Below are 20,748 nucleotides of genomic sequence, written 5' to 3'. Positions count from 1 at the left end.
GGAGAGATCAGATCAATGCATTGTGAATATTCTCCTCCACAAAAATAGATCTAAATGGGGCTCCCCAAACTGTAGGTGAGAAATATTTACAACTTTAAGCTTTAGATTGAGAAGATAGAGACCCCTTCATAATTTGCCAAAACGTTTTAGAATCTTTATTAAGGGGGGCGTTTAGTAATAGAGTCCATGATTGGCACATATATTGATGTTTTTTGCAGTTCAAAAGAAATGTGCATTACTTTTTTAGTTGGTAGTAATTTGATGGAAGTTGGCAGGCACCTGTTTTCCTATAGGACTGATATAAATTCTGTGAATTCCAGCTTTCTTGTTTATGCATTGGTTGTCAAACCACTGGAAGGCCTACTAAACCAGAGAAAGCTGTGTTTAACACTTGGGGCTCGAGTTCATACATTAAATCTGTCTGTAAATACTGTATGAGTTTTTCATAGGCTCTAACAGATTGAGAGGCAGAATTTGACATCTCAATTTTGGACTTGAAATTGATTGCTGAGTGAGATTGCAATCTAATAGTAAGTTTATTTCTTAAGTTTTCAGACCATTTAACTTTTTGTTTTGAGGGTGGTTTACTGGCAGAATTTACTGATCTAATTGAACTTAAACAGTTTAATTTGCTAAGAGTTGAGATGGACAGAATTGATTGAGGAGCACCAAACGTAGTCTTCTTTGAAGAACAAAGCTTGTTTTACAAGCTTTGGATCTAGAAAAAAGACTGAACGAGAAACAACAAACTTGCTGGCTATGGAAGAGGCTGTGAGTATCTTCAGCCTTCAGAGCTGAGGAAACCCTTCTTCAGAGCAGCAGTGACTGGGAAGAGGAAAAAGCAGTATTTGCCATTGCTACGCACTCTTCAACAACCCGTGCTGAAAGCACCCTAGCACAGAGCTGCTTCCACCTTGTCTTGCCAAAGGAAAAGGAGCTGCTCCCTAGGGCAACAATCATAGCTGGAAGACTCATCCAGTGTCTTTCCAAGAAGAGTTCCTGCACTATGGCAAGAAGGTTTTTGGGTAAGGGGACTCTGCTCCAGGCGTGTGGTCTCAAAAAAGAAGAACACACAGTGCTATCTGTACCTTTTGCAAAGGACTGTGAAGAATCTCTCTTTTTATGAGATACAATGGATTGAGTTGAGGTCCCAGTGTTAATCTTTTTTGGGAAACATTTTCTAAAATGCTTTCTGTTGTATTTTTAATAAATGGGTATTTATATTTTTGAGTTTATTAGAATTACCCTAGACCAGTGATGGCGAACCTGTAGCTGCAGAGTGCCAGAGGTGCAGCACTTTCGGAGAACCCCTCTCTGTGAGCCGCGCGCTTTTACACAGAGTTAGATCATGTGGGGGGGGGGGGGCAGAAAATCACACACACACACACCCCACACACATCTAGGCCGGCCTGGGACACTGGAGCACTACAGTGGTGAGCAGGGAGGGAGGCTTGGCTGGCCCGAGACCCGGTGCCTGTGCTCTGGGTGGCTGCTGCCCGAGAGTGAGGGGTTGAGAGGAGGCAATGATGCTAGAGAGGTACTTGTCCTTGGGACTTGCTGGGAGGCTAAGAGAGCAGAGGCCCTGGCCTGCTAGGCCGAGGTGGGAGTGGAGGAAAGAGGAGCCAACCCGTTTTTTTTCCTAAACTACAAGAACACCTCAGCATTCAGGTTAAATTGCCGGGTTGGCACTTTGCAATAAATAAGTGGGGTTTGGGTTGCAATTTGGGCACGGTCTCAAAAAGGTTCGCCATCACTGCCCTAGACTTTGAACCTGTCCTTTGGGGACTCAAGAGCAGAGGCGTAGCTCCAAGGGGACTGGAAGCGGTACTTTTCGAGCCCCTTGGGGACATGGTGGGGGCATTCCAGGGGCATTCCAGGGCAGTGCAGGGGTGTTCTGGGATGAGGGGCAGATGGGAGGCATGGTAGGGGCAGAGGGCCTGGCACCAGTGCACTGGGCGCTTCCCCCCTTGCCCTACATACCCTCTGCTCAAAGGCGTTACATTTGTTGTCACTAGATAAGGACTTTCCAATGTACTGGCAAAAGAATAGAGGAGTCCTCTTGAGGTTGAAATTACACATCTTGTCCATGGACTGCCTTCAATAATGCATTATGTCAGTTTTAATTATGTGTAATCTATATAGAAGTGCGTGATATGCTTGCCCCTCCCACATGTATCTCTACCCACTTCTGTATATGCAGATGGCAAATCAATAGAGAAGAAATAAACAGTAAGAAATCAAAACAAATCAACCCAGAGGATTCCTGCTGTTCAAGAATACACTGGACAGCAATATTCACTTGAAAAGCACTGCACATGACAAGCCATGAATATTCAATGGCAGATGCAATTTGGGCAGAACATAATCTCAGCAACAAGTCAAGGCACTTCCAGTGTAGGATTACTGCCATCAAACCAAAGAGAAATGTCAAAGCATGCATAAGAGATACAAAGACTCATGAGAGCTGCATCACCAGTCTTGAGTCACTGTGAGTGGGGTGTTTTGTTTTGTTGTTGTAAAATCTTAAGGTAGAATTTCAACTCCCTTTCTTCTGTCTTCTCTCCACAAGTCCAATTCCCTTTCCAGTTCTACCACTTCTTTTAAAATGATTCCATCTGCTTTTTACTTGACATCCTTTATGCCTGGAACTCCTTCCCAGGACATCTTGGAGCCAGTCCTCATTTTGTTCAAATCTGTTGACAAAAACTCAAATTTCTCACAAAATGTGACCTCTTTGAAAATGCAATGAAATCTAAGAACTGTTGGTTCCCTTGAAAGACCTAAATCAGGGCTCCCCAATCTCAGTGCACCTTTCGAATTTTGGGAATAGAGAATGGGCACTCCCATAAAATGGTTGTTCAAGCCAATCACATAATGGCTTCCATGGTATGCTACAGTCAGTCAAAAAATGTTGGGAGATTGCCAACCAAGCATAATCCTGTGAGTGAGGCAGCTGTTTCCTAGAAGTTGCCCCACTACAGACATCTTTCAAAGTACTGAAAGAAAAGAATTAACAGTACAAACCTCAGCATAGTTATATCTAAACCCACTGAAGTCTATCAATTTAGAAGGCTGTAATTCTTTTTAGGACTGCTGTTATGCCCCCAGAGACGCTATTGTTATTTTCTTATTAAGCATCAGTTATCCCTATAGTTACAATGGGTTTAGTTCCTTGTGTAGTCTTCTAAGGTTTTAGTTATTTTAGTTAGCCCCTGTCCCTTTAAGAAATTTCCCTAGAGGCAGTCTTCCTGTTATTATCCAGTAATCCCCCTGTTTAGCTCAGTCAGTCAGTCTAAGGTGCCAAGGGTAGTTGGAAGGCTGCAATATCTGTTACGTCTAAGGTGTATAGAGATAGCATAAAGTTAGGATGTACAGAAAGTTGAATCCAGTTAAAGGACACTCAAGGAACCAAGAGAAGCACAGACAAAGTTGACTTTCTTGGAAGCAGTCAAAGAAAGAACAAAGGTCTACAGCTTCAAACTGTTCTAGTCAAGCAAGTACCTTATCTTAGTCAGACCCTGGGAAGAGTGAGGGTCTCAATTTTTCTAAGTAATAAACCTTGTTTTTGAACAGTTACACCTTGCTTGTGTGTCTCCCACTCTGTTCCACCCAAGAACAGGGCACCTTTAGATTGTTTTACTTGGGGAACAGAACAATTGCACTGAAAGTGTGCTGCATGTGCTCTGAAAACACTTTGGGTGCTGAGTGGGTGCATTTTGCACAGTCATGTAACTAACTTAAAATTATTATCTCACTTCTCCCTTTTCCTTGCCAAGATTTAAACAACTGCAGCAGCTTCTCTCTTGTTTCTCTTTTGCGCAAAGGAGAATGAGGCGTATACATGCAGGGGTCTTTTTGCACCCATGATCTCCTTGGGAGCAGCAGTGGCATAGTGGTTAAGAGCAGGTGCACTCTAATCTGGAGAACCAGGTTTGATTCCCTGCTCTGCCACTTGAGCTGTGGAGGCTTATCTGGGGAACTAGATTAGCCTGTGCGTTCCACCGCACGCCAGCTGGGTGACCTTGGGCGAATCACAACTCTTTGGAGCTCTGCAGCCCCACCCACCTCACAGGGTGTTTGTTGGGGGGGAAGGGAAAGGAGGGTCTCCTTACAGGAGAGAAAGGGGGATATAAATCCAAACTTTCTTCTTCTTCTTCTTCTTCTTCTTCTTCTTCTTCTTCTTCTTCTTCTTCTTCTTCTTCTTCTTCTTCTTCTTCTTCTTCTTCTTCTTCTTCTTCTTCTTCTTCTTCTTCTTCTTCTTCTTCTTCTTCTTCTCCTCCTCTCAGATGGCAAATGACTGCTATTATTAAACTATACGTGCCCCCATTCCAGGCTGCTGATCTATTTCAACTCCTTTCTTCTTCTGTGGCTACACTTCTCTTGTATATCTACAGCATCATATATTTGGACTTTCTACTGTCCTTTGCTCTTCCAAAACAAGAGAAGTGCAGTCATAAGATGAAGAGAAAGTTTCTCAAAATTAGGCACTGCGGCAAACACAAAACATGAACAGTGAACAGCACAGAAGTGTGATTGATTAGATAAATGATGCATCCTTTTACATACGACTGCCTTGTGCTATGTATACTTGCAGTGACACATCAAATGATACAGACGGAATGAAAATGTAATTGCCTTTTGGCAGGAATAAATATTTTATTGTTCCATAAAATTTAGAACAAAGACTCTGAGAGATCTCTGTAAGATCAGCTGCAATACCTATGAATCATCACTTCCATGGGAAATTGTAGCAGAGGATATACTGCAGTGTGTAGGAAACTCATTAGCTACCTGACATCAGCACATCACAATGGATTCAGATAACGTTAAACCATCTCTCCATTCTGCACAAATAAGGGCACTGAGAAGTTTATGAGTGTGTTTTTAACATGAGAAAGTGTCAAACATCAAACATGTGTTTTGTGCAAAATGTATATCTCTTCAAGAAAAGGTGGATTCAGTTCTAGGTTAAAGTGAATAAAGTGTTCCTTTGAATCCAAGTGTATGAACATTATAATGATCAGATTGTCAGTGCCATCCTAGATGTGTTTACTTAGAAGTAAAATCTCACTTTGTTCAAGTAGGCTTACTCCTAGGCAAGTGTATCTAGAGTAGTAGTAGTAGTAGTAGTAGTAGTAGTAGTAGTAGTAGTAGTAGTAGTAGTAGTAGTAGTAGTAGTAGTTTGGATTTATACCCCACCATTCTCTCCTGTAAGGAGGCTCAAGGTGGCTTACAAACTCCTTTCCCTTTCTCTCCCCTTGTGAGGTAGGTGTGGCTGAGAGAATTCCAAAGAACTGTGACAGCAGGAATGTAGGAGTGCGGAAACACATCTGGTTCACCAGATAAGCCTCCGCCACTCAGATGGAGGAGTGGGGAAATCAAACCCGGTTCTCCAGATTAGAATCCACCTGCTCTTAACCACTACACCACACTGGCTCCTCAAATATAGCACTGAAGTCTGTGGCATGGGGAGGGGCTGCTAATTCTGCTACCACTGAAATCAATGTTCATGCTTGTAAGGATTTCTACAGACGTCTGTACTAGATTCCATTCCATTTCTCAGGGTTATATTTTGCTCACAGCACCATAGCAGCCAAATCTTGTGCAGCCCATTGCAATTTTAAGTGAGTTTTAAAGTCATTGCCATTGTATAATCCTTGTTTTCTTTCCTATTAAAGAAGAAGAACAGTGAGTTTTATGTTCTATTCTATACCAAGGACTCTCCGTATCCAATGGATCTGTAAGCTTGCAAAGCACACTAAACTACCCATACAGTAAAATGGCACATTTACCTTGGCCTGAGTGATGGTGAGGATGTTGCCCGTTTGATTGGTGATGTACACTCCAAAATAAACTAACCAAATCCCAAACCAAATCCCACCTATCCTTGGTGCAGGACAATGCAAACAAGTCATTGATGCAATATGAACAAAATTTAATTGAATATAGTATGTTGAAGACATAATATAGTATATTTGTCTAGGGAAAGGGCTGCCTTCCAGCACCCATTAGCCTGTTCCATCCCCCTCCTTGTCACAAATGCCCTCCCAGGGGCCCTGGAGCACCCCATAACCAGCAGCTATGTCTCTGAATTTACCAAAGGAGCAGGGACCTCCAGGAAGCCTGAAGCTGGGAGGAACTGCAGATAAGTGGCAGGAGGATCTAAGCAGCAACAGAAGACCTCTATAGTTCCAGATAACAGAGTGGAGGCAGCACAGTCCTTGCCAAGCTGCAATCAGCAGTTCTCTGCAGCAGAGAGGGAAGCCAACACAGCCCCAGCCAGGCTGCAATCACGAAAGAGGACCAGGAAAATTGAAGACCCAGTCCCAGGCCAGCAGAGCTCAACAGACAGCTTGCCAGCCACTAGCAGGTTGTACCAGGAGGGAGGACATGTTCTGAGAGGGATAAAAGGGAGGCAGGGCAGGAGGAAAGAGGCTGTTGTGGTGCATGGGCTCAGGATCGCAGGACTGCTGTTAACTTCTTGATAGAGGTAAAGAGCCTATAAACAGAAGTCAGAGTCGCATCTTCTTTGTTTCAGAAAGGTAGCCAAGTCCCTTCAAGGTAGCCTACCTTGTGCTCACAATGTTGAAGATACAAGAAGAGCCCTGCTGGACCAGACCACTGGTCCACCTAATTCAGCATCCTGTTTCACACAGTGACAAACCAGCTGCTCTGGGGGGGCCAGCAAACACTGCATAGAGGCCAGGACTATGCCCTTATAACACCTCCCAGCACTGCTATCCAGCAGTGGACATGTAATCTAGTCATCGTGGCTAGCAGCAGCTGGTAGACCTATCCTCCAGGAATCTTTCTAATCCTCTTTGGAAGCTGATTGTCATCTGTGCTCATAGCCATCACTATATCAACTGATCATGAATTCCACAATTTACTCATTGAGTAAAATACTTCCTTTTGTCTATCTTGAATCTGTTCAGTTCAGATGTTTGGGCATCCAAAAAAGAACCAGGCTGACATTTTCAATACATTGACACTGTGAAAAATCAACATAAACCAGGACAGAAAAGTTGCTGCTTCATCATATACAGAGGCTTCATTTCTAATTAGGGTGTGAACTACTTAGTTAACATATTAGCATGAATATTTGGGAGTGGTGTCCTGGGAGTTACATGAGGAACAAGTCTATACGTGGCTCAGTTCCTGTGGCTTCGGGTATAGGAGGAGGATTTAATGGAAGCTGATAAGAAATCTGAAAAATACATACAATACCACAGCTGAGATAAACTAAAAAGATGTAATAGTTCCTAATCATGCACAATAGGACAATATAATTGTGCATGCATTTTTAAAACATGGTTCTGGAATTCATTATGAAATGGATGTGACAGCAAAGCTTTTATTTTGTTTCTTCTCATTGATAAATGAAAGTTAAGAATTAGATAAAAAGGCAAAAAGTTTATATAATGTGAAGAGAAACCAGAGTATAATTAGATAAAGTTCCCTGTACAAGCATCAGGTCATTACAGACCCATGGGATGACATCATGACATTTACTAGACTGGGTACTCATTTTACCAACCTCGGAAGGATGGAGGGCTGAGTCAACCTTGATCCAGCTACCTGAAACTGACTTCCATCAGGATCCAACTCAGGCTCTAACTACTTACTGCTTACCATTCTGTGCCACTGGGCACCTAAACCAGAATTCGCTTCATCACTTTGAGGGTTTGATGGCAGTGTACCAACTACAAGTTCAAATATCTCCAATTGCACTCTTATGTTCATGTTTATATTATGAACACATTTCACACTTCACATGGAAGGCACTTTTGTGGTGTATTCACTGTATATGATGAATACTGTTCTATAGAGAGGGCAATATTAAACTGAAACATCAGGCTTATTTCTCTTTCATTTAAAAACCTCCATTTGTTTTGTTTAATTCAGAGTCAGTGTGAACACACAAAGCTGCCTTGAACTAGGATAGACTCTTGCCTCACTAGCATCAGTATTGTCAACTCTGGCCATGTTCCAGAGGCAGAGTGAGGAGAAACTGCATCTGGGGCCCACATGTGCCCTGAGCCCCTGCTGTGATGCCACCCACCCCACCCCAGCCATGCCTCTGCCCCGGCTCCGGCCCGGGCATTGCGCTCCTCCCCCTACCCCGTGGACACTATGTCACCGCCATATTATCAAATACAGGATTTTTACATCACCGTTCTGGTTCTACACCGGGGCTGCCTCCAGTACCTAGTGGCCTGGGCTAATCTACCACCTGGTTTCAATGAATGGGTCCACCATTCACACGTGCAAGCCCCCCGATTAATAAAAGCTTTCCACTGAGTGCATCCCGACTGCCCAGGGGGAAGGGGGCCTTAAGGGGAGCAGAATGTCAAGCCTGTGCCATATTGGGCCTGGCATCTTGCATGTCCACTCCAAGGCCACAGTTGGCCCTGCCCTTATCTCTGCCCGAGGTTGAGAAGGTTCTTGAGAGGGGGCTGACAGGCTACCTGTTTCTCAGTGGCGTAGCTCCAAGGGGAGGCAACGCACTGGGCAGGCGCCCCTGTGGGAGTGTGCCAACAGTGTTCTGGGGGCATGGTGGGGATGTGACAGGGGTGTTCCGGGATGTGGCGGGGGCGGAGGACGCACCCGTGCACTGGGCACTTTCCCTCCTTGCTACACCTCTGCTGTTTCTCACTTTGTTCTTGTCGCTTTACTCCTCAGGTCTGTTTTGACCTGGAAAAGAGGTCTCCCTTGGCTTTTTCCCCACACTTGACATTGGCTGTAGAAACTTAGCAATATATAATATTGGAGGAGGATTACGTGCTGCTGTTGCTGAGTCCCACATTCAATTTTTAAACTCCTAAATTTAATTAGAGTAACCTTCAACTTCCTCCTCGTTTTCCTTCCTGCACAGTCCACTAGATTTCCTACCTGGTTGTGGTGATGAAGAGTTGGGAGTGCCCTTTGGAGCTGGCTGCTCCCTTCTTGCGATTGTGTCCTTGGCCGCTTATTCTTGTTCAGGGACAAAAGCTCAAAAGCTGAAGGTCTTGAGAGACCATCTTGAAACTTCTGTTCCTGCAAGAGGGTAGATCATGTGGATTACAAAATACTGCTGTGGATCACTGTATTTTGTCATTAAGTTTGCGAAGTCGAAGCATCATGAAAACCTTACAAACCAACACCTGATGGAGCTAATTCATACAGTCTTGACAATATATCTTTGAGACCGCATCTCCCCATATTGCCCTCAGAGGCCCCTCAGTTCATCAAAGGGGAACTTTTTATTGGTCCCTGGCCCAAGGAATATCCAGATGGGTTTCAAAAAGAGCTAGGGCAGTGGTGGCGAACCTTTGGGACTCCAGATGTTATGGACTACAATTCCCATCAGCCCCTTCCAGCATGGCCAATTGGCCATGCTGGTAGGGGCTGATGGGAATTGTAGTCCATAACATCTGGAGTCCCAAAGGTTCGCCACCACTGAGCTAGGGCTTTTTCGGCCCTGACTCCAGCCTGGTGGAACAAGTTGCCAGGAGATGTCAGAGCCCTGCAAGAGCTTCCGCAGTTCTCCTCTGAGCCTCCCGAGGGAGAAACAATATGTCTTGCCATTTGGGGTGTTCAGTTGGATTGTTTTGAGTGGTTTTATTATTTGTTTTTATTGATTGTTATTTTTAGGCTTTTTATGAATTTTATGTACGATTATGTATGGTTTTAGGCTTTATGCCGTTGTAAGCTGCCTTTGGGGGTAGGGTGGGGTATAAATATAATAAACAAACAAATAATATGACTTTCCCTCCAGTGCTAATAAGCAGTGTTGTTCAGCACTAGCTGTAATCAATGTTGTTGCCTGTGGGCTAAAGTGTCTGTGCTCTTTTACTGATCAACAGCTTGGTTCTAGCATGCAGCAGGAGCAGCAGAAACAGACCAAACCAAATGGCTGTGCCTTCACTGTGGGAAGAGACACTACTCAGGTTTGGCAAAAAGGAAACAAGGAGCTAAAGGGCAAAAATAGCCCGGAGTTGTCAGACTTCCTGATTTGTTGACCCCAAAGCAAATATAATTTGTACAGCAGAGGAAGAAACAGGAAGTGAATCTGTGAAGAGCTAAAGCAAAACAGTCTCAAGGTGAACCAGTCCTCTGGCTAATTATTGTCAGAAGAAGCTATCAATAAGAGATCGGAAGTGGGCTGACTTGAAGTACCAAAGAGCAAGATCAAAAAGGGAGAGCTGATGCATTTGTTTTCAATGCCTGTGGTTTTTGCTATTTAGTACAAAAATAAAGAGTGGGTATGTCCGAGGTGCACAGGTGCAGGTTCAAATTTGAAATATGGTTTTGGGTGCAGCACCTTCATACTTCCTTGAGTGATAGGAGGTATGACCACATGAACAAATGGAACTATTTTATATGGAGAATTACCATTGCTCTACCGAAGGCTGACTGGCACCTGCTCTCCAGGGTCTCTGGCAGAAGTCCTTCATATCACCTAGAACTTGTTATTTTTTAAACAGGAGATGCCAGGTATTGAAACTGGAACCTTCTACATACAAAGCAGATGTTTTGCTACTAAGCTATAGCTGCTTCCCAACTTTTCATGGTCTTTGATAAGAATCAGGTAGCCAATAGTCTTCCAAAACTGACACTAAACATGCAGTTCAGTAGCCTTTCCCAGAAACCAGCCACTCTGAGGGTTGTATATCTAAAAAGGTTTGTCTACCAAGAAAAGTGGATATTCCAGTAAAGGACTATAGGACTATCAAGGGAACAGTATAACTTATCCCTTGCAGCAGCCTCTTTTCTTAGCTGGCATTAATGAGAATGAACTCCATGTCCAATCAGCCAGGACAATTTTACTTCTGTGATCCTTATGAGACGAATTTGGCATAAACATGGAATCATTTGGCATCCAGGAGGGTATTCTGGCTCATTACACTATACCAGTGGTGGCAAACCTATGCCACTCCAGATGTTCATGGACCACAGTTCCCATCAGCCCTGCCAGCATGGCCAATTGGCCATGCTGGCAGGGGCTGATGGGAATTGTAGTCCATGAACATCTGGAGTGGCATAGGTTCGCCACCACTGCACTATACCTTCAGGCTTCAGCTTGAACATCAAGAACAGGGTTAACTGACTGGAAGTAACGTTTGCATGGCTACAGTTAAAAGTACCAAATCTCTGAATACCAGTGCTAAGAGGCAACCTCAAGGATAGACGATCTCTAGGGCCGTTTCTGCACGGGCAATTCATGGCGGCCTGGAGACGGTAAAAACACCGTCTCCAGGCCGCCATTCGCACGGGGGGCGCAGCTGCAACGCAGCCGCGCCGCCCTTGTGCCGCCCGGCCGGCCTGAAGGCGGCGTTTCCCCAGAGTGCTTCCCAGCGCTCTTTTTGGGGAAACGCCGGCATGAAGCCGCTGCCGAGCGAATGGCAGCTGCTTCATGCCGCCTCCCCCACCCGGCACTCACCTTCTCCCCGGGCCTCCGGCGCGTCGCCGAGCCTGGGGACCGCTTCTGGCCCTGCGCCTGAAACAAACAGGCACAGGGCCAAATCAAACCTCGGCGTACGCCCGGCTGACAATGAGGCTGAAACGATTCGGCTGGGTGCCGGCGCTCCGCGGTGCCGGCTGCCCAGCTGCTTCAAGGACCGTCCATGCGGACGGTCCCAGCGTCTTCAGGTCGGCGCGCAATGCGCCGACCTCGCCGTTTCCGCCGCCGTGCGGAAACGGCCTATGCCTTATTAGCTGGCCCTTCAAGGCAACAGGCTGGCCAGTGTGTGAAACAAGATTATGATCTACCACTGGCCTGATTCTGCCAGGCTCTTCTTATGCACAGAAGATTGGGTTGCTATCCTGGTATTCTGCACATTGCCTTTAATCCCCATAAACCCAACAAAAACACAAGCAGTCCATGAAAACTAGGTCTATTCTAAACAGCACAAAAAAGAGATCTGAGGGATGTCTGAAAAAGAGGTGACAGCATCTTTTCATTCAGCACACCCAAAATAAGACATTTGGGGGATGTCTTAAAGAGAGACAACTTCTGGTGTGTTTTCTGGACAGCAAAGGCATTGGAGAAGACAACAGGCTTTTCCCCAATGGACCATTTTGCTGTCTGGTCAATTTCACTCTCAGCTTGCGCCTGACATTTTTGTGTTCTGTTGAAGGGATTTTCCCTGTTGCCATTTGCTGAAGAATTCCCCAGGACTTTGGTTCTGCAGACTCCGATCCTGGGTGCCTTTTCAGTATGAAAAGTACATAGTTGGACTCACCTCATCCTGCCAATTCCGGAAATATATCGTTTTCCTATTTTTAAATATTTTCAATGAGCTCTGTAGCTATGCAGACATGAATATGAGAATCTTAGCCGCTAGGAAGATGGGTCTGATGCCCACTGAAAAGCATTGTGTAGACCTGCCCTCCACAGACTGGTCAGTCCATGCAGGGCAGGTCTACCCAATGCTTTTTGATGGGAGGTAAAGCAGTCCTCCAAGTGGCTAAGATTCTCTTCTGTGTGTCAGTGTAGCCACGAAGATAGCTCCTCAAAAATAAATAATAAAAGGAAAACTATATACTCGTGGAACCAGCAGGACAAGCTGAGCACAACTATGTACTTTTTGAGCTGAACAGGTGCCCAGCATCGGAGCCTACAAAGCAAAAGTCCTGGTGCAATCTTCAGCAAATGGCAACAGGGAACATCCCTTCAGTGGCACACAAAATATTGGGTGCAAGCTGAGGGTGAAACTGATCAGAGAGCAAAAAGGTCAGGCGGGAAAAATAAGATACCTCCTGAGCTCTGCATTCTACACGTTTTGCAGGCGCCTTAACGGAAAAAAGTGCACTTTAAAGTATTTTTTTTAAAAAAGACATCTTCAGCAGAAACAAGACATCTTGGGAAAAGGACATCTTGGGAAAAAGGCTGTGCAGAATTCCTTCCCAAGATACCTTTTTTTAGGTAATACAACAAAATCCTCAAGATGTCTTTTTTTGTACCGTGTGGTACGGACCCTAGTTCCCTAACTGGGAGAAGATGACAGAGAGCAGTTGTTGTGAACTAAAATCAAATGAATCCATGGCTGATATTGAATGACAGGAGCCTGTCAGTATATACCACAACCTTGCCTAGGTGCCCAGGAACTGGACATACTTCAAAGCTAATTGAAAACCTGCAAATTTTCAGCAATAAGTAGAAAGCTGCTTCTACATGGGAATTTTTCCCTGCATGGAGAACAGTGAAATGTCTACAGGATGTGGTGCTCATTCCGATCCTGTGTCCAATTAATTTCTCTTTCTAATCAGAATGAAGAGCCAGTGAATGGGTATTCTTTTCCATCTTTTGCTAGTTTATTTCAACACCATCCTCAGAAAACCAAAGAAGCCGCTTCCATGGCTGGAGGATGGGTTAGGTTTGGGACTTGCTTTGGGGTTTTTTTGCTAAACTTTAATAAACTTAAAGAATAAAAATGTATTCCTTCCAGGAAGCCAGCTTGTCTTCCCATCTCTCTTGCTAAGATCACTTGCTTCCTTAGCAGAGCAGTAATTTCTCCCAAAGACCAAAACACCCTGTTAATTTGTGTACATTCATAAATATTCATGTATGCAAATTTAAATTTATCTCATGCCTGCTATAGACAACTGAATTTTAAAAAATGCAGTCAGAATTAGTTTGTGATCAAAACTTCGTGTCAAAGTATAGCCCTGAAGCTGAAGTGTATCTGGAACTATCTTTTTCTCAATTCTACTAGTCTCGCAGCTCCTGGGGCAGTGCTCTTTATAAAACGTTTAAATGGTTATTTGCAGGAATTTAGGCCTGTTGAATGTTCACTTCCAGATACTATTTCGACTGCTGCCAGTATTTTTACATGGAAAACAACTATGAAAATTATTAGCATGGGATTTCAGGAGCCTAAATAAAGCAATCTCACGTCTCGCCAAGACAAAAGGCTTCCTCCCTGTCAAAGTTTAGCAGTTAATACTGAAAGCAGTTAACAGTGCAATCCTAAACAGAGTTACACCCTTCGAAGCTCATTGACCTTAGTGGAGTCAGAAGGGTGTAACTCTCCTTAGAACTGCACTGCAGGAGACTTTTTTCAAAGTGTGGCAGGATGCCTAATATTTCCTATTTTAAGCAAACTATATATAATACAGTGACTCACAAGGACACTAAGTGATTGTAATAAACAGCTGCCCCAAAGCACTTCAAAACATCCATATAGCAGCACTTTTGCACTCTACAATATCATATTCACTGGGTTACAAACTTCAAGGTGGGGCCTGGAGTTTTCCTGGAATTGCAACTTACTCTCCAGCTACAGATATCACTTCCGCTGGAAGAAATGGCAGTTTTGGAGGGTAGGTTCTCTGGCATCAATCCCCACTGAATGTCTCCCCCTCCCCAACTCTGTCCTCCCCAAGCATCACCCCCAAATCTCTAGGAATCTTCCAAGCCACAGCTGGCAGCCCTGTGTTCACTGGTTGTGTCAGTGTAACCTCAGCTTGTGGGTTCTGTGGGGCAGAACTTGCAATGAATCTTGCGTACAACTATAACCCATTTTTATTTTTTACTTTTCACTTAACAGATCATATATCAACACAGAACTTCGTAATACAACAAAATCATGTTCTCGTTCAAGTTTAACCATTAACTTTCCCCCCTGTTCACAGTTTGCCAACTCTAAGTCCATTACTTTTCTCTTGTATGTGGCCCAGGAAGTCTCCAGGTGAATTTTGGTGCACTGGCCCCGAAAGGTGAAGGTACCAAGAGAACTCCCCCCAGATAACCACAGCCCTGAAACAATAAATTCTAAAATGTACAAGAACAAAAATCTTCCTCCCTTACTAGTTCCCGTACAAATACCATAGTTACTTTAAACTAGGTATTTAGAGCCTATAATTAAATTTCAAGCTCCTAGTTAGGCAGCCTCGCTTCTTTCTGTTATTCACACACTCCGCCCCCCCCCCCTTCTGCCTCTAGAGACTCCACCCCTTTTTGGCTCATCCCAGTAAGGGTGACATCAGCTCCTGTTGAGAATGTTTACCCCAAACGCTAGAAGTTCTGTATACATGGTTCTCAGGGAACACAAACACTTTACTTGCTAAGAAATCTTAGAGGCAAAAGTCAGAAAATAACCAAGAAAACATTTCCTCTGTCAAGGCAATACCTATGCTTCCTCAAGCTTTGATGAAAAGTATATAATGAAACAGATATTGCAATTTTTTTTTCTTTTAGAAGACAGGAAGGAAATCAATTTCTTATCACTGTGGCATCTTCCTACTTTAGGCCCACGGTATACAAGGTTTGGTATACTCTCAACTCATGACTAAAAGTATTAGATTTACTGACCAAATGTGCATTATATGATTTATGCAAATTGTAACTTTCAAGTAAATTTCTAGTTAAATACAGAAGTGTTGAATTTCTGAGGCTGCAAGTCCAAACAGAAGTTATACCACAGCTAGAGTACAACTGGGTGTACGATTCCAAGGTCACTTATGATCTCATTAGGAAAATGAAGTCTGCAGAAAAAAGACAGAAGGGCATTTGCTACAGTGTGAGCCTCCATGTTGCTCAGAAAATCTTGTAGCAAAGCAAACTAGTGTCAAGATGTATCTGTGTCCTCTTCTCATGAACTGATGAGGTCGATTCTCACTCTTGTAAATGGCACTTCTATTATGGACAGAGGCTGCAGTTTTGGTTTGGTTCTAACTCTTGGTTTGGCAAACATGACACACCTTGCAGATGTCTGCAACATTTCTTCCTATCTCAGGTCAATAAAAGCATGAATCAAGCTATGCTTAGTCCTAACCACTCCCAGTTGATCGGCAAATGGGCTTTCATGTGCATTTGATAGTAACTACAATCTGTACTTTCGTGGGACAATCAGTTGGACTTGCCTCTCCCAAACAGCTACAAACTTTTTTCTCAGCTTGCCTTCCTTAAACATGAATCTGACGGCATTCTGCAGACACTTCTAGCAGGTCTTTTCTGGCTAGCTAGCTGTATTAAACCTACAATCAGCACACTAGGCAGCATATTCTCCTCCATCAGCCAGTTTGATTCCCTAAGCTTCTTTGTTGCAACTTCTCTCCCCCTCTGAGGAATTATCTGTGGCTGCAGGCCTAGTTGCAGACTTTTTATTCAACATTTTACATTGACCTGTTAAACATGTCTAGCCAAATCACTGTCAGTCAAAAGTGGAGATCAGGTTTCTCCCCACATTCTGATTTCCCAGTTCCCTAAGTAGTCTTTGAATGTTATCTGTATGTTAGCTAATGGCATATTAAAATGAGGAGGCCCTCTGAATCCTTTTATAGCAATTTCTTTTTCAGGTAAGTACTGTTTTGGCTTCATTAGCTCTGGCTTTATTATGGTCATTTTTGCTCCCAAATCTCTCCAGTTAAAAAAAAAAACAGGTTGGTATTGTTTACTTCAACCGGTTCCATCCATATATTCACTTGTAATCTCTTCTGGTCAGGCACTTTCCACAGAAAAAGTTTTTACTCTAGAATACTATTCCATGGATTATTATTACCTGTTCTGGGGTTCTGAAGACAGGGATTTTTTTCAAGAATAATTTTCAATGCTTTTTGGTGCTTGTTGGTTATTTGCTATCCATTGTTTCATTGCAATTTGATATTTTGGGGTGTGTGCTTGTGAATATTGCTTGTACTTTAGTTGTGTGTGTGTGTGTGTGTGTGTGTGTGTGTGTGTGTGTTTTCAAGATCCACTCCTTTTCAGAAAAACTGCAAGTGCCTCTCTGTGTTTCTATGTATGAAAACACTTTCCTGGGAGTAAGCACCATGGAATGAAATGAGACTTGGACATCTTTCAGTCTCGTATACAGAGTAGGTTTTGGTGTGTAGCTATTTCACTACAGTTCTATGCCTTCCATGGCTACACTCAAAACCACCCATGAAGAAAGAGAGTCTGGGTGGGAAGGAATGGCAGACTGCCAAACCAGTATCTTCAGTGCCGCCAACCTAGTCATGGCATTCCCTCTTAGCCACCCTCATTCAAGCCATGGCACTATTTCCATCTTCTTGGTTTTGCATAGTGTCCATAGATATGATTTTGCAAGGACCAGGGAACAATTCTGAGGTACTTTAAAACAGCATCAATTTGCTTTTCCTACTGCAAGGTTTGAGACGATTAGCACCATCTCTACAGAACTAATAATAAAATAATTATTGCACTGTAGAATGAAGGAATAAAAAGAGCCCTTGACCTGATGGGGAAGAGCTTCCTTTTTATTATGATGCTGATCACAGTCATCAATATGGAATTTATTACATCAGCTCACAGCAAGTCTACACCCACCTCAGAGATCAATATTCAGCAGCAGCAAACCCAGCTCATTTTTCAACAGCAAAAATTAACTGGTGCGCATAGCACCCATTAGAAAAACATCTCCAGCACTTTTTATCTATACCACCAGGCTCGTCCTTATTTTGAACACATTTTTATCCCACTCATTCTCCAAAGATTTCAGAATTGCATAATGCTCCCCCTCCCTCCACACAACCTTTTGCACTGAAGCCAGATGGATGTTTTTCTTCACCTTGTTTTTTCTGGGGCGGCGGGAGCATCCATATGATGTCATCTTTTGATGGCCCATATTTCAGGCTTTCCCAATCCTCTATACTATATTTGCCAAACCTGGTTTGGTAGAATTCTTCTGGAATGAATGCAGTCTGAGCACTGTAGCAAGCTCTTTGTACAAGATACACGTTTTCAAAGGTTTTACCCATAACAGTGAAATATAATATTCCCTCTGTCAGCCCCCTTGCAGCAGCCATATTTCCCACTGTGCCACCACAGGACTTTTTTAAAAAATGAGCAACTGCTATTTCTCTGTAGAGCAGTAACATTATTGATCTATTGCCCTTTTTGTTATGAAGAGACAGCCTTCCTCCTATAGTGGTCAATCAAATGCCCATAAGAGGAGGAACAGAAGCAAAAGCTTCCCCCAACATGTCGTTCACTCTGCAACTGGTACTGGGAGATGCATTTGTCTGGACATTTCACCATCTATGTTCAGGTCCACAGTTCTGAATAAACAACTTCTGAGACATCATATGGTATTTGAGTGCATTTCTGTTCACCACAGAAGGTGAACAGTCTTATTATTTTCTCTGAAAATTCCCCAGTAAGATTCTGGAAGGCAGCTAAAAGAATTCAACCTGCTCATACCCTAAGTAACTTACAAGGTTTCTTCATGCTGTGAATTTACATTGTGGACTGAGTCTTAAAGTACAAACAGCCTGGTTGTTTTCAGTAGGACTCATTCTAAAGCAGTTGTGTTTTGGATGGGAGCTTCTGATAGAAAGGATCTTTGTGAGAATAAAACCTGTAAGCTGAAGATTTTGCATAATGATTGAGTCAGTTCATCTCCTATTATCTTGCGCAACAGCTTATTCTTCTGTTTTGTCCTAAAGCATTTGCTCATAACCAAGGTGATAAAGATAGCACATGACCCACCTATATCAGCAGCTAAAAAGAAACTGTTGAAACCTGATATCTACTCCCACCACAAGTTTTCCTCAGAAGTGCAGGTGTCAGATAAGCCACAGTTCCCTTCAGAGCCCCTAAGCATTTCAGTTCCACTGATTTGTGCTGGTGTAAATAGTAAAGATGGATCCCTTGTTAAGAAAAGAAACACACATTCCAATATCAGAATGCCAAGTCAACAATTTAGGACAGACTTCAAGGAAACATCTCCTGTGCAAGTGCTAATTCTGCAGATTCTCTCCAGAAAATACCAAGGCCAAATTTCCTCACAACTCACTTTAAGTTCAAAGTTTGGCTGGCAGAGGTCCTTTAGAAATCACACTGAAAGTGTACTAGAGCAGAACTTGCAAATGGGAGCAGTATTAAGAACAACCTTCACTCATCAACTCTGTGAGGACCCAAGGGAACTAGGGGTTGGGAATCTTGTATTTTCCTGTCAACATCCAATTTGATCATAATAAACCTAGGCCCTTTCCGCACACGCAAAATAACGCATTTTCAAACCACTTTCACAACTGTTTGCAAGTGGATTTTGCTATTCCGCACAGCTTCAAAGAGCACTGAAAGCAGTTTGAAAGTGCATTATTCTGCATGTGCGGAATGAGCCCTAGGAATTAAGATGACGTTTTTATACTCCACTTTTTCTCTGCCTTTGAGGAGTCACAAAGAGGCTTACAATCGCCTTCCCATCTCCCCACAACAGACACCTTGTGAAATAGGTGGGGCTAAGAGAGTTTGACCAGAACTGCGACATGCCCAAGAGGCTTAACATGTAGGAGTAGTGAATCAAACCCAGTTCTCCAGATTAGAGTTCACTGCTCTTAACTACTACCATTGCACTCAATGGGGAATACTGGCAAGCATATTTAGGACTCCGCTGCATGTCATTCAGTCAAATTATATGAAGAAACCATTTATTTATTCGATTTAGTATCCTTCCCTCCCTGGCCTATGCTGGGCTCATGTTCACCCAACCAATATAACTAGCAGCCTGAATTTAAATAATAGAAAGATGAGATTGTCAGCAACTACCTTCTTAATGGCATGCATCTAAAATTAACACTCTTTGAGAATAATCCTAAGTATGTCAACTGGGAATACTACTCAAGTATATTCAGTGGGCCTTACTACTCCCAGGAAATTGTTCTTAGGATTGCATTGTTAGCAACTCAAAAATTAAGGTTAAACTATTTCATCAGGTGAAAAACAGAACTGTTCCATTGTGACCCTTCATGCTCATGGCCACGGTAATTAGGATAGCTTAACTCAGCCAACAGCCTTTCCCCAAAACTTGCACTAAAGGAGTGAAGGTCTTCTGAACTTCTGTTCACATTCTGCTATGAAGCCGAATGAGTGACTTCAGGCCAAACATCTCTCTCAGCCTAACCTATCTCACAAGGTTGTTGTAAGAATAAAATGGGGAAGGGAAAACCGTGTACTAAAACTGGTAAAATTACAAATGGAAGCAACTGCTTCCATAAACTTGTAATCAGTGATATCAACGACCTGGATAATGGAATAGAGGGCATGCTAATCAAATTTGCAGATAACACTAAATTAACTAATACCCCAGAGAACAGAGTCAGAATTCAAAATGACCTGGACAGATCAGATTGCTGGGCCAAAACAAACAAAATTAATATCAACAGAGATAAATGTAAGAGACTACACTTAGGCAGAAAAAATGAAATGCACATGTAACCTCAGCTTGTGGGTTCTGTGGGGCAGTACTTGGAAGGAGTTGCAAAGAACCAATTTTTAAACAACAAAATGGTTTACTTTTCTTTACAATTAACACTTGTAAAACATCAACATTTAACGTTACAATTCAAGGTCCTGTTCAGGTTTGCATTTCAAGTCCTTCTATTTACAGTCTACTGATATTGCCAAGTCCAAATTCTTCTTTGCTGGTGGTTGGTTTTGAAGACTCCAAGGGCTTGATGAACAGGTTGCAACATGATGAAGGTTTCCAGGAGAACTCTCACCCATTACAACCACACAAGAAAACCCTGAAACAATAAACTCCAACATTTACAACATAGCAAAACAACAACTACCTTCCCAGTAGTTCCCAACAATATTGAAATTACCTTAACAAGGTGTTAAGGGCTTATAGAAATCAAGGTCCAAGTCTGGTAGCCTTGCTTCTTCTGCAAAAGAGCTCTTGCAGCCTCTCTGCTGCTCCGAGTCTCCACCCCCTTACTGGGTCAACCCATTCTGGGCCAACCCATTCTGGGCATGGGGGTTACACACAGATATAGGATGGGTGCCACCTGGCTTGACAACAC

At 43.2% G+C, this 20,748-nt stretch overlaps 1 long non-coding RNA gene across 1 annotated transcript in view; it reads right to left on the bottom strand.

The window, feature by feature from the left end:
• LOC125433720 overlaps window positions 1-20,748 on the bottom strand; it is a 79,147-nt gene that overhangs the window by 25,922 nt on the left and 32,477 nt on the right. The window contains exon 3 of the long non-coding RNA XR_007244658.1: window positions 8,893-9,036. This is a non-coding gene — a long non-coding RNA (uncharacterized LOC125433720). The remainder of the gene's footprint in view (window positions 1-8,892; window positions 9,037-20,748) is intronic.

The sequence above is a fragment of the Sphaerodactylus townsendi genome, linkage group LG01 (assembly GCF_021028975.2).
Source record: "Sphaerodactylus townsendi isolate TG3544 linkage group LG01, MPM_Stown_v2.3, whole genome shotgun sequence".
Lineage (NCBI taxonomy): Eukaryota > Metazoa > Chordata > Lepidosauria > Squamata > Sphaerodactylidae > Sphaerodactylus > Sphaerodactylus townsendi.
Note: the sequence above shows the minus strand (reverse complement) of the source record. Positions and strands in the feature narration are given on the sequence as shown.